This window comes from Equus quagga, chromosome 21, assembly GCF_021613505.1.
Source record: "Equus quagga isolate Etosha38 chromosome 21, UCLA_HA_Equagga_1.0, whole genome shotgun sequence".
NCBI classification, from domain to species: Eukaryota; Metazoa; Chordata; class Mammalia; order Perissodactyla; family Equidae; genus Equus; species Equus quagga.
The window spans coordinates 5,683,425-5,697,286 of record NC_060287.1 but is presented as its reverse complement, the minus strand read 5'-3'; the positions used below and the strand labels follow the sequence as shown (position 1 = coordinate 5,697,286).

The 13,862-nt window shown below is 35.4% G+C and overlaps 1 pseudogene; it reads left to right on the top strand.

Moving 5' to 3' along the window:
- The first annotated feature begins 541 nt into the window (after positions 1 to 541).
- On the top strand, positions 542 to 13,640 carry LOC124231520 (serine/arginine repetitive matrix protein 1-like; annotated as a pseudogene).
- Positions 13,641 to 13,862: the final 222 nt, after the last annotated feature.

Below are 13,862 nucleotides of genomic sequence, written 5' to 3'. Positions count from 1 at the left end.
TCAGTCATGAAAGATCTCCATTTTATACTCCAAAAATTACATAGTTAGTGATATTTTCCAGTGTGCCATGCCCCCTAAAATTCATATATTCTGTTTATTTATTATAAACAACTTAGATTAACCAAATATTGGTAAAAGCTTTACAGAAATAAGAAGTCTCCATTATCTCCATTATCTTCTCATGAAAAAAAAATGCCTTATGATGTCTGATAAGTATGTGAACAATTAGATTTGACACAATCACTTTTTCTCTTCTTTTTTTCTTCTCTAGGGTCCCAAATGTAAGAAGGATAAATTACAGACTAGTTGCTAATCCTGTACCCTCTAATCATTCTTGGAACCAGAGGCATAAAAAATGGAAATAAATCTTTATACATATTTAGTTATGTAGCTAACATTTATATGTCACTTATTATAAGCCAAAAAATGTTCTAAGCACTTTTACAAACAATGTCTCATTTAATTCAATGCCATTAAACAACTGTATGAGGTAATTGCTATTATTTTATCATAGCCATTTTACAGATGAGGAAACTAAGACATGGAGAGGTTAGGAACTTGTCCAAGGTAAGCAGAAGAGACAGATTTGAACCCTAGTAACTGGCTCCAAGGTTCACTCTTAATCACTATGCTAAGCTACTTCTCTTTTAAATAACTATGCACAAAGTTATTAATGCAAATGTGACTTTCTTGGCATCATTTGAAAAAGAGCACCATTCAGCATTTAGTGGATGAACAGTCAAGAGCTTTGGGTTTTATCCTGGCCATAGCATTGTCTCAGTGACCTTTGCTCTGCCTGTTCAATACGCTTTGTTTCAGTTTTCTTATCTAGACAATATGGAAGATGTTCTCGAATGCATAAATTTTGATGAATCTCACATGCAAAAATGGAAGCCCCAGAATAATAGGAGTAAGATACTCCGGTGCAAGAGTGCCCTTTCACTGGTGAGAAATGTAACTTCTGATTTCCCCAAAATGTGAAATGTGCTAAGGTCAGACATCAAGGGGAGATGGAACAATGGAGACACAAACACTGATGCAGGAAGAAGTACTCTGTACTATGTTATAAATAAATAACAGACACATATATATGCATATGTATATGTATATATATTGTGGTCTAATTCATCCTTCTTTTACTTATTTATTCATTCAGAAAGTATTTATTGAGTTTCTATTATGCTATTGATGAGGGCCTACTGCCCCAAAGTATGGCACCTTGGTACATTAAATATCTTAAGCTAAAGGAATTTTTTTTTTTTTTGAGGAAGATTAGCCCTGAGCTAACTACTGCCAGTCCTCCTCTTTTTGCTGAGGAAGCCTAGCCCTGAGCTAACATCGTGCCCATCTTCCTCTACTTTATATGCGGGATGCCTACCACAGCATGTCGTGCCAAGCAGTGCCATGTCCACACCTGGGATGCGAACCGGTGAACCCTGGGCCTCTGAGAAGTGGAACTTGCGAACTTAACCGCTGTGCCACTGGGCCAGCCCAAGCTAAAGGAATTTTTAAAAGACAACAGAAGCACTAAGGTCACTCTGACCTCCCTTCCTCACCCTTCTTCCCTGAAATAGGCCATAAACCTCCCATGTGAAAAGTCCCCCCCAACCCACTACGAGGAGGAGAGAAGACATTCTTATATCCAGAAATCGGGAACCGCAGCCCACAAATCCATACAAACAAATCTTGTTAAACCAGCCCTTATCTTCCTATTTACTCCTTCACCATTTATTACCTCTAGCCCCAAACCCTGCATCTTGCCAATTTTTCACAACTTCATTGTTTCTTTGTCTAAGTGATATAAAAGTTTGCTACTCTGGTCACTTCTTCAGGTCTTCATTCTCTTATGAAGGCTCCCATATACATGTAAAAATTCAATAAAATGTGTTTGCTTTTTGCCTGTTAATCTTTCTCAGTTTAATTTTAAGACCAAGCCAGGGACCATAAGAGGGTCAAAAAAATTTTTTTACTCTCCATACCATTATGTGCCAATATTATTCTAGGCACTGGGCATACAAATGATTTTAGTTAAATATGGACATATACATATAATATACCTAATGTAAAGTTAAGTCGATTTATATATTTTCTATATTTTTATGATCACATATATACCAAGATCTACAATGAGACCAATTCTTTAGCAAATTTATAAATGAATATTTTATTGTTTTTACTTTAAAAAGTAACTTTTAAGATCCAGTTTCTCTAAGTAGGGTCAATGTGTGAAATGTTGAAAGCTATATTAAATATTTTCATTCAACAAAGAGTTATTAAGTGCCTACTGCTTTCAAGCATCTTACTAGATATTGGGAGCACAAAATAAATAAATTTTGTGTTGAATCTAAAAGATAAAATATTCCCAGAAATTTTGCTAGGAATTTTACTGGGAAGTTTTCTGGGAAATTACTATATGTGAACTCATGGCTATTAACTTCCTGTTAATTAACCATTTATTTTATTCATTTAGTTACACATGTTACGAAACAATTATTAGGGCAGCGAAAGTAAAAAGCCCTTTTGAGAACAGAATAGAGACAACTAGGGAGAGTTTGAAATATGGTGAGAAAGTTAGGTAAAGACTAGATTAGTATGGCCTTATTTCTCATGTTAAAAGATCTTCCTTCATCTGAAGAACAACAGAAAACCATTAATTGTGGGGAAATTATTATCAGGTGTATGCTCCTAACAAGAGGATTCTAGTTATTGTCTGGAAAACCAATCCACAGTTCCATTTCTAAACAAAGAAAAAATATTTCTTTAATGATATTAAAATCCCAATTGGTATTCAAAAGAATTGGATTCAGATAGGTATATGTTGATTGCCATGGATAAAATGCTTCAAATTATGCTAACGGATTTAATCTCAAATTCTTGACCAGAAATCTCAAGTGGGCCTTTAATGCTATCTGGCATGCACACAACATTTCTCTAGTTACTCCCTCTTCCACTCTTCTAGATGACTTTAAGATGTCCTCCTTTCTTCTCAAACCTGCAACATCTCATCTGTTAACTTAATGCTCAACTGATAACCTGGCTTCTTATTTCATTTTCAAGCAGAAGAGTTCTTCCTCTAACTCGCACTACCATATGTCCTTGACTCCCAGTATATATACCCATACTATCCACCTTCTATCTTTATATTATAGATGAACAGTATGTGCATTGGTCTACAAACTACTCTACTTTTGCACCAGATTCCATTTGAGGAGCCCATTATGCCCATCCAAGGACTTCAGTTCAGCAAGCATCTTCTCTCTGCCCTATAGCAACAACTTTTCAACTCTATTCAATCATTCCCGTCAGCATACAAGCAAGATGTTATCTCTCTCCCCTTATAAAAATCCTCTTGAGGTTTGACTGCCCTTTTTTTTGAACAGAGGATAATTCCTTGGAGAAGTCATTGATGCTTGCTTTCTCTGATAACTTTCCTCCTATTCATTCTCTATTTTAATTATTAAAAAACCTATCTGAGCTCTATTTTTTAGAATTTTTATTATGAAAATTATCAAATACATAAAAAATTATAGAAAATTATATAAAAAACCCACATATATACATCACCCAATTTCATTGATTATTAACTTGCAGACAATATTATTTTGTCTATACCCCCACTCTCCCTCTTCATGTTAAATTATTTTGAAGTAATTTTCAGATATAACTACCTATCTATAAACATCCAGGATGTCTCTCTAAAAGATAGACTAGAAAATCCACAGTTCTGTTTCAAAGCAACAAAAAAAAATATTTCTTTAATAGTATTAAAAGATCAATCAGTATTCAAAATTTACCAAGATTCTCACAAATGTGTTTCTTTCCAGTCTGTTTGATTGAATCAATATGCAAGATATTAACTGCTTTGTAACTGACTGTAAATTTTTTGTGTCTATTTTGATCTATAGGTTCTGCCTTCATCATATTGTTTTTTCTTTCCATTTATTTATTTTCAAAACCACATAATTTTTCCTGCAGTCTGATTTTTGCATATAGCAACGCTATGGTGTCACTGAACACCTTCTAGATTCAGGGTTGATTTTTGCAGGACTACTTTACAGATGGTGTTGTGAACATCTATTTTGAGGTCCCTAATCTATGACTGGATCTTTCTGTAATATCAACAAAGTGATGGTCACTGCTTAGTTTTATTAATTCATTAGTCATTCTTTCTCTCTTCAATTTCACACCAATTATATTTTTGACCCTGCCACTACATAGAAACTGTTCTTGTTAAAGGCATCAAAGACCTCTATTACTAAGCACAATAATAGGTTTTTTGTCGACACTTACTTTGACCCTTTATCAACAGTGGATACAGTTGATCAGTCCTCATCCTTAATACACTTTCATCACTGGCCATCCAGGAAACCACACACTTCCCTGCTGTTCCTCATACCATACATGCAACTCTTTCTGCTTTCTCCTCTGGCTTCTCTTTTTCTTTCGAAGTGTTGTTGCTGGTATATCTCAGTCCTTGGATCTCCTGTCTTTTTTATTAATAATAAGCTTATGGTTGATATCTCATTCAGTCTTGTGGCTTTAAATATTACATGTTATATACTGAAAACTCTAAAATCTAGACTTCCAGCCTGGATCTTTTCTCTGAACTTGTTCATACTTAACTCCTTCTTTTGTATGACTAATAGGCATCTTTTATTTAACATATTCATAAGAAGTAATGGAATCCAAGTATTCAGAACTATTGTCTCCTCTTTAAATGTATTATTTACCTTTTTTCTTTGTATTCAAGATGATTATTTCAATTTATTCCTCCATGCCACAGTTGTATTTTTTAGCCCCCTATTTATGTCTCTGGATGTTTCTTATTTATTTATTACATTAGCATTGCATATTTTTCTGAATTGTTTTCTCCAACTATACAGTCACACTTTTTATCCAATTCTTTGTTTTATCTGGATTTTGAGCTCTTTTATGTCTATATTTTTATTGTGTGTACCTACTATTATCCGTATTATGTTATTCTGTGATATGTACTTACTAACTTAGGTTATGTTTTCTTATAGACTGAGTTCCTCATCTTCATGTTGCATTCTTTTCTTTCATTGTTGTACAAGAAGCTATCCATAATTACTAATAACATTTAGTATCTTCTTTATGCTCAAGTTTTGTTGACAGCTCTGTCCAGAACGTCCCCCTTTACTCTGATTTAGTGTGGCTGAATTTTTGACACTCTTCCTATTTGATTAAGATCAATTTATTTTCCAATGTTAAGCTAGAATTAGAAGACTAAGACTTGTTTTCTATCCATTTTTCTGAAATATAAAAGCATAAAGGATTGAGGAGAAATGAAGCTGAGGGTTACTCCAGGTGTGTGTTCCTGGATTGTGTGCTCTCCTAGGACCTAATAAATGTCTTCTGGAATCCATTCCATATAGCCAACGGCATATTTGATTTTTAGGCCCTTAATTGTTCTACCAACATCTACTTAACTCATCTGTTTTTATTCTCTTCAACTTGAAACCTATAATTGAGGATCTTCAATACTCTGCCAACCTAACCTCTCTGCACAGGGACACCCGAGTGTTATAAGGAACATCACCCAACTCATGTTGAATGACACAGCTGGCTTTTTCAAAGTGTATAATGTATGTTTACATCCATTTTCTCTTTTTATCATTGCCAATAAACTTTAGACCTGTTTGCTCTATTTATTTTTGTCCTTTGTTAAACTATGAAGGTATTTTCTCTGATTTTTATGGTTATCTCTGTATTAATCCCTCCTTTACCCTTAGTTTCCTAAACTATTCAACGGAGGTAACAGAAATACTTATCCTACAGCCCTATTTTTGATATTACTAAAAAAGGTATTGAAACTTGACACATATACAAAATATGATTAGAGAAAGAGATGGTATTTCCAAATGTATTTATCATAAAATTTCCTTTGGGGATTTTCTTGAATCAAGAAATTAAATACATATTTAGGCTACAGACAAAACCTGCACATATTTTAGAATGGGTGTGGAGAGAAACCTTGACTTTTAAAGTAAAACACCATTTTTTAATTTGGGAAATTGTATTCTAATGAAGCAGATGGAAAAGCTGTAGGTAAACTTCAACTGCCATTAATTATGTATATCTGTTGGATTTCAACAGCTGGTATCATTATAAACGTTATTAGCCTTATTAGGCATGTATGTAGCATTATATTTGCTTTATAGTTTTTAATTACTGCATAACAGTCTTAAGAAATGGATGAGGGCGGTTATATTAAGTTCCAAGTAGTGGAAACCAGACTTTCAATGGTTATTGCTACAACTAATGCTGTTAGTATTTTAGATATAGAATGAATTCAAATTTCTAAGAAAGTGCTTATAATCATACGCTGTGTTCTTTGTGTTCTTCTTGAAATTCAGCTTTTATCTAAGTATTATATGCTATTTCATTACCCTGTCATTTTTCACCTTTCTGACATGAGACAGTTCTCCTTCATTCAGTGCTTCTTGAATAAAGTATTTTTGGGGGAAGAGTCTTTTTTTAAGTTATTTTCTCTCTTATGGAAAATAGTTCATGTAGGGATTCTACAGGAATATAGTATACATAATTTATTACATTAATTTTGTAAAAAAAATGAGACTAAGGCAAAAGTTTATACATCACAAAATATTAAGGCATAACTTCCAAAATATCTTTTTTAGTATAAAACATCAAAATTTCATCTACAACCTTGATCAGTACTATACGTATTCATCAGAATCTAAAACTCAGGATTTCCAAATGTGTTTATCACAAAAGCTCAGAACTCCTGATGCTTAGATTAACGTCCAGTCAGTTTTGGCTGATTGACTGATTAAAACCCGGTCAAAACTGACTGGACATCAATCTAGGCATCAGGAATTCTGGTCTCAAAAATCTAAAGCTAATAGTGTAGGTTTGGATTTTAGAGATGATGACTTTTCCTCGCTTTAAAACAGAGAAGACTCAAGGATATACAATTTTCTTGTAGAGTTTCATGCATATTTAAATACTTTTAAAATATTTGAAACCTATACTGATGATTATATGGCAATTAGAATGTGTACGGATAAGAGAAAGAATGACTTTTATCAGATTAAAGGTGATTAATTTATATCAACCTCACACTGTAATCTGATACAATATATCACTTAACTAGTTAAAATTAGTATATTTAGACTCTTTAATTAAGATGTTAATTAGCTAGTTATAGGTAATTAAATACTTGCTACTTCTCTATATTTATTATCTCCTTTTCATGTATTAACCCTCTCATGAGCACACACTCAAGAAAATGCATATTCCACACAAGGACAAGTATAAGTTAAAGGGTATGGTGAAAGGCAATTATAAAGAGTCATTGTTGCATAGTTGTTATTAAAACAAAAACAGAAACATACCATTTATATATTTATTGGAAAGGTCATGAGGGTGAACTGTAAATTTGGAGAGTTCAACTGAAATAAAAACTATATTATCGCACGTAATCTATGCTTATTATTGCGCCAGGAAAAGCACTGTATAATAATAATCACCAGTGGTATTTATTAAACACTCACTTATAAATTGGTACTACCCAAAATGACACAAAACGCGTTTCAGGAGTGTTACCTGTGCCCTAAGGGCATAACATTTCAGACAACTATCACTCTATTACAAAAATGCCTAGTATAGATTAAAACATGCACCTTCATTGGGACAAAAAGCTTAAGCGTACTAGGCAGGGTAATGGAGAACAATATGTGACCTTCCCAGTAATTTGCTATTTCAATTCTGGAAATAAGTACTAACTCCAGTGTAAGCAAATATTTCAATAATCAAAAATAAGTAAGGGCTGTGTTTATAACATCAAAATAGGACTTATATTTGGAAACCAGATTAAAGACAAAGTGTTAAACATGATTAATTTAAGAAAACTGTAAAATTATAGACACAAATCATGTTAATAATGTAGTAATTAAAATGGGATTCATAATTACAAATGTATTCACAACCATCTTTCTAAAAAGAATCCTTTGCATTAAGTACAACTTTTCAAGAACATGCTTTTTAGAAGGGAAGCCTTAAATACTTTAATTCCTCTTTAACAGAAATAAAAATAGCGATCAATGTAATTGACTGTGGTTGGGTGGCTTGCAGTTGTCTGTCAACAAGTTGCCTATTGGTGACTGATGATTTATCTTAAAGCAGTGGTTCTCAAACTGCTGCTTATCACAATAACCCCAGAGCTTTGAAAAATTTATGTCTAAGTTGCACTGCATCCCTACAAAATCAGAACTTCTGAGGTTGAAACACCATCCGTACTTTTTAAAAGAATTCTCAGTGTTTCCAATGCATAGCCAAATTAGAGAATCAGTTCCTTAGAATAGCATTTGTCAAACTTAAAGTGCAATTTATAAGCCAAGAGGTCTGAGGAAGGGCCTGAGATTCTGCATCTCTAACCACCTCTCAAGTGATGAGGCCACTGCAGGTCCTTGGACGACAGCTGGAGAAGGAAGGTCTTAGAGCACCTTTGTCAATACAAAGTCACTCACATACTCTGTGAAAGTCTAAGACAATGCATGTTTTTCTGATCAAAGAAAACATTGCTATGTGAAATTTTTGATTCTTCCTTTTGAAACTGGTAATTTATTATAATGCTATTAATCTTAATTTTATTAAAACTTAAAAATTTGTTGACTATAAGCTTAAATTATTTTTAATATGAGTATTTATAAACACTGATATAGCGGGACATATTGTAGTTTTGGTAAGTATAGTATTTTCAAAGATTTAGGACTTCAGGGGGATTAGAATTCCTTTCAGTCCACAGAACTTTAAAATATTTTTATCAACATTTTTAGAAGGTGTCTCCATGTTAGTCTGAGTTTTCAATTTATTATTTTATTTGAGTTAATCAAAAAATGACAGAGTCTAAATTATCTTCTTTCATAAGAAGTATATTATAAATACCACTCATCTGAAAATCTCAAAAGCCAAATCTTATAACTTGTTGCTAATCTAAAGATGACTCAATGAATTCTGCTATATTTTGATTATTGAAAGAACAATTAAAAAGGAATATGACCAATATGTATCTTGTGCCTGTAAATCTTTAAATTGTGTTCTTTTAACAGTATGCTGAGTAGATACTAATAACGTTGATTTGTTTCTTTACATTTACTTTGCTCCTGTTACTAATATTCAGCATTTACCTTCACTTAATTAACTTTTTATTAATCAAAGCAATCCATCTATGAAGCCGTTTCTTTCCTAGTTATCTTCATATCTGATGAATACAAGTGGCTTTTTAAAATGATCCTGTAAGTGTATTAAACATTGTGTGAAATGATAATTGAATCTATTTTGATTTTGAATATTGACATCTTGGGTAAGAAGAGGAATTCATTATAATTCCCTAAAAGTTTTTTCTTTTTGGTGAGGAAGATTTTCCCTGAGGTAACATCTGTGCTGATCTTCCTCTATTTTGTATGTGAGATGCCACCACAGCATGGCTTGATGAGTGGCATGTAGGTCCATCCCTGGAATCTGAACCCCCAAACTGTGGGCCATGGAAGCAGAGAGCATGAACTTAACCATTACACCACTGTGCTGGCCCCCCAGAAGTGTTTCTTAATCATGCTATTTAATAAAGTCCACTAGAATGTGTTATATCTAGTTAAGTACTCTATATTTTTTTACTGTTCAAACTACTGCCACCACTGCCATCACAACAACAACAAGAAAAGTCTAAGTCATCCTTCATCGGTGTTTGAGAAAGAACAACTTTTATTGAATTTTAATTGGTATGGAACAACGATAGAGTGTTTTTGAAAATTTATCAGCCAGAGGGAAGGGGGAAAGATATCCAGTTAAGGTATATTAAAATCACCTATTGAAAGCATACCTCGGGTAACATGCCCTGAATTGTAAAACTTAGGTATTCACGCATTAAACCAACCCACACTTCCATGCACTGGATGAGGTGATTTAATTACCTTCATATTGAAATGACACACACTATGCTGGGTACATAATGACTTCTTGGGAAACAATGCCAATTAGACAGATACTCCTGTTATGTCTCCTGTAGCATGCATTGCTAACAAGGTCCACAAGTCATGTCACCAAGGCACCAAAGCTTAAGCTTCCTTTTCTTTTCTATATGTGAAAAGAAGTAGAAAAAATCATCTAACACAATATTCCAGTTTCCTCTATTCAACAGTGTTGTGTCTTCTGAAATCTTAAATTACTTTTTCTGAAAATATTTTCATAAAGTGCATTTTAGTTTTGAATAAAATTTATCTTAGAACTTTGAGAACTTTATAGGAAATCAAAGTATATAATATAATAATTATATATACTAAATATAGAATTGCAATAATTTTAGTATATATATTATATTACAATATACATTACATATATTACATATTTTTATATATACTAAAAATATAACAATTGCAACAAAAAAATTATACATGAACAATTTTAGTCATTGTATATCTAAACTATGGTGACACTAATAGCAAGAAAACATCACATTACAAATAATATTGAAATCGTAAATAAATTCTAGAGATGAAAATTAGATTTACATTTTTGATTCTTGTGTCCTTTTCTTTTGAAATAATCTTATATATGTAGAAAAGCTGCAAAATAGTACAGACATTACCTTTGCACCCTTTACCCAGCTTCCCCTAACTTAACACCTTATAAGCATAGTATGATTATTAAAACTGAGAAATTAATATTAGCACCATGCTATTAACTAAAGTACAGATTTTATTTAGATTTCACCAGATTTTACATGTTTTTCCCCCCCCGAGGAAGATTAGCCTGAGCTAACATCTCTTGCCAATCTTCCCCTTCTTTTGCTTGAGGAAGACTAATACTGAGCTAACATTTGTACCAAATTTCCTTCACTTCATATGTGGGTTGCCACCACAGCATGGTTTGAGAAGTGTGTAGGTCTGCACCTGGGATCTGAACCCGTGAACGCAGGCCACCGAAGTGGAGTGTGCCAAATTTAATCACTATGCCACAGAGCCAGCCCCTCCATTAACATTTTTTTCTGCTCCAGAGTCCAATCCAGGATCCAAAATTGCATTTATTTATTTGTTAAACCTAGCATACTAATAAACGAGGTTTAAAACTATAACTCATACAACTTGTGAGAAAAAGTTACTAAATATTATTTATATAATATAGTATTTCCGTAAAGTTCCTTTTGACTTTAGTCTTATATTATCTAGCCAAAATGCTACTTTCCAGAGTTACATAAGTTAGTTCTTTTCAGCCCCACCTTCTTCAGTGTAGTTATCAATTTGAAATCCTTTTAAGTTCATTTGTAACTGCATTTCTACTTTCAGCTCCCCTCTGTGTGCACTGAATTGTATCCTCCGCAAATTCTTAGGTTGAATCCTAACCCCCAATGTATCTATATGTGGAATAGGGCTTTACGGAGGCAATTAAGGAAATTAATCTTAACAGTGGGGCTTCAAATCCAATAGGACTCCTGTCCTTATAACAACAGGAAGAGATTATCAGGAGTGTGCTTGCACAGAGAAAAAGGCCATGTGGAGACAGAGCAAGAAGGTGACTGTCTGCAAGCCAAGGAGAGAGGCCTGAGGAGAAACCACAAGCAAACTAAATTTGGAGGTTATAAAAGCCTTGGATAGCAAAATGAATAATAGAAATCTTTGGGTTTTAAAATGATATTGTGATTGAGTTACCATTCAACTAGCTGGAAGTGAAGACCCCACGCTCCAAGAGAATTCAAATTGACCTGTCTGGATTTTTGAATGAAAAAAAAAAGAATAGCTAAAAAATTCATGAACTATGGCCTCTGCTGTTATATGCACAAGAGAGAATGGCTGGATTCCATTCCGCTTCCCCAGAACTCAAGGAAGAATAAATACGACAGAGATATACTGTACAAGAAATTTGGCATCTATGAAAAAGCAAGATTAAGACAAAGATAAGAGGAAAGGAAGAAAAAGAAAGAACAGAAAAACGGTGAGATCCAGAAGCCCTAGACAATGCCAATCCAGATCGCTTTCTAGAAGATGAATTTCCCCCATCAGGAGAGAGGCAGGGCCATCATTCTCCATCTCATCTTCAAAGAATCAAGAGCCGGAAAGTCTTTGCCTAGTTCCTGAAATGAAGACGACTCCAGAGCTCCCAAACCCTGCAGTGAAAGTAAAAGAACCTTCAGTGTAAGAGGCCAGCTCTACTAGTGACGTCCTAAAAGTTCTCAAAACTGAACACTTATCAGGGTATAGAGAACCTTCTCTGGAAAAAAAAAAAATCCAAAAAGGAAAGGGCAAGGAGAAGGCACTCGATCTCATTCCAAATTGTGGTCCCATGTGCATTCTAGCTCTCCTTCCCATATTCAACCTAGGCAGCACCATAGATCCTGGTCAAGATCATAGCCATGCAGGAGCTCAAGAAGGTGGCCATTCCTCAAAGGACAACTCCACCAAAGACAAACGTTTCCCCGACCAAGGCATAAAAGGAGTAAATCCCCATTGAGACAAAAAGATGCTCATCAGCATCCTTGTCCGGAAGTAGCTCATCGTCCTCCTCAACCCCTTCTAGGTCACCACTAAAGAAGCCTCCCAAGAGAACACCCAGCCATCCTCAAAAAACTAGCAGGCTATCTCCTTCCACCAAGTCTCCCAAGATGAAGGTACAGCCGTCACCTCCAGCAAGTCCCCCACCAAAAACTCATTATTCTTCAACACCGCACAGTGCACCCATAAAAGAAAAAAACGTTTGTTTTGTCTCTCTAGAGAGAATTTCAGGAAAACGGACAAAAAAGACACTAAGAAAAGAGAGCCCCCTTCACCAGCGTCCAAACCTAGAAGTTATCTAAACTAAGAAAGAGAAAGTGGCAAAATGCGAGCAGCAGATTCCGCACTTCAGAGACGTCAAGACAGCCAACAAAAGCAGCAGTCTTTATCTGACTCTAGCTCCTCCTCTCCTCAACAACTTGCGACTCAAGAGGTCTCATGTGAATTATATCGAGGTAGGCAGGCTGCAGACACATTTCCCTTCTCGGGGTACCTCTTGATGAAAGCGCCAAAAAGCTTCCCTCGCTGTAGACGGAGACCTTGGCCCCCACTGCCCGTCAGAAGGTGACCTCTTCCTCCTCCTCGTCTTCCTCCTCCTCTCCCTTCTCCTTCCCCACGTTGGAGCTCACCTTCCCCAAGAAGACATTCTTCTGGAAGACAGAGGAGATAGTCTCCTTCTCCACCTCCAAAAAGAAGAACGTCCCCTAGCTTCCCTCCTAAACGAAGACATCACCGTCTGCACAGGTGCTCCCATTCTCCACCTCTCAAATAAGCTTCCCAGTCACCCAGAGATATTTGCCTTCACTATCATCAAAGCAAGAGAAAACATCTAGCCTGAGCCGATTTCCCGACAGGCACCGTCCCACAACCAAACACAATTTGCCCTCACCACCTCCTGGAGTTCCTCAGGCCACCTTGAGTCCCCTCACCCCTTCTCCGCTCAGCCCTGCCCTAAGAAGCAGTAACATACCACTGAGAAGGCAGTCAGCATCAACAAGTACCAGGGGCGGGACTCTGAAACTCGAAAAGACAACACAGCAAAAGAAGGCGGCCTCAGCACGCCCAGTGTGTAAGGAGAAGTTCATCCTCCAGATCGGCCCCTGGATCTCCTGATCTGCAGCAACCTCCATCCCTGTCCAGTCTGTCACCCAGTAACACAAGAAACACAAGAAGGAAAAGACTGTGGCTACTCCTCCTGCAGGTACTGCAAGATCCTGCAGACATTGCTGCTCCCACAACCACTTCGGCACCAGAAAGATCAGAGGCAGAACTAGAATCAAAGGGGAAACTGAAAATTAAGCTGAGGATAACCCTGATGACGTAGAAAAGCATCTG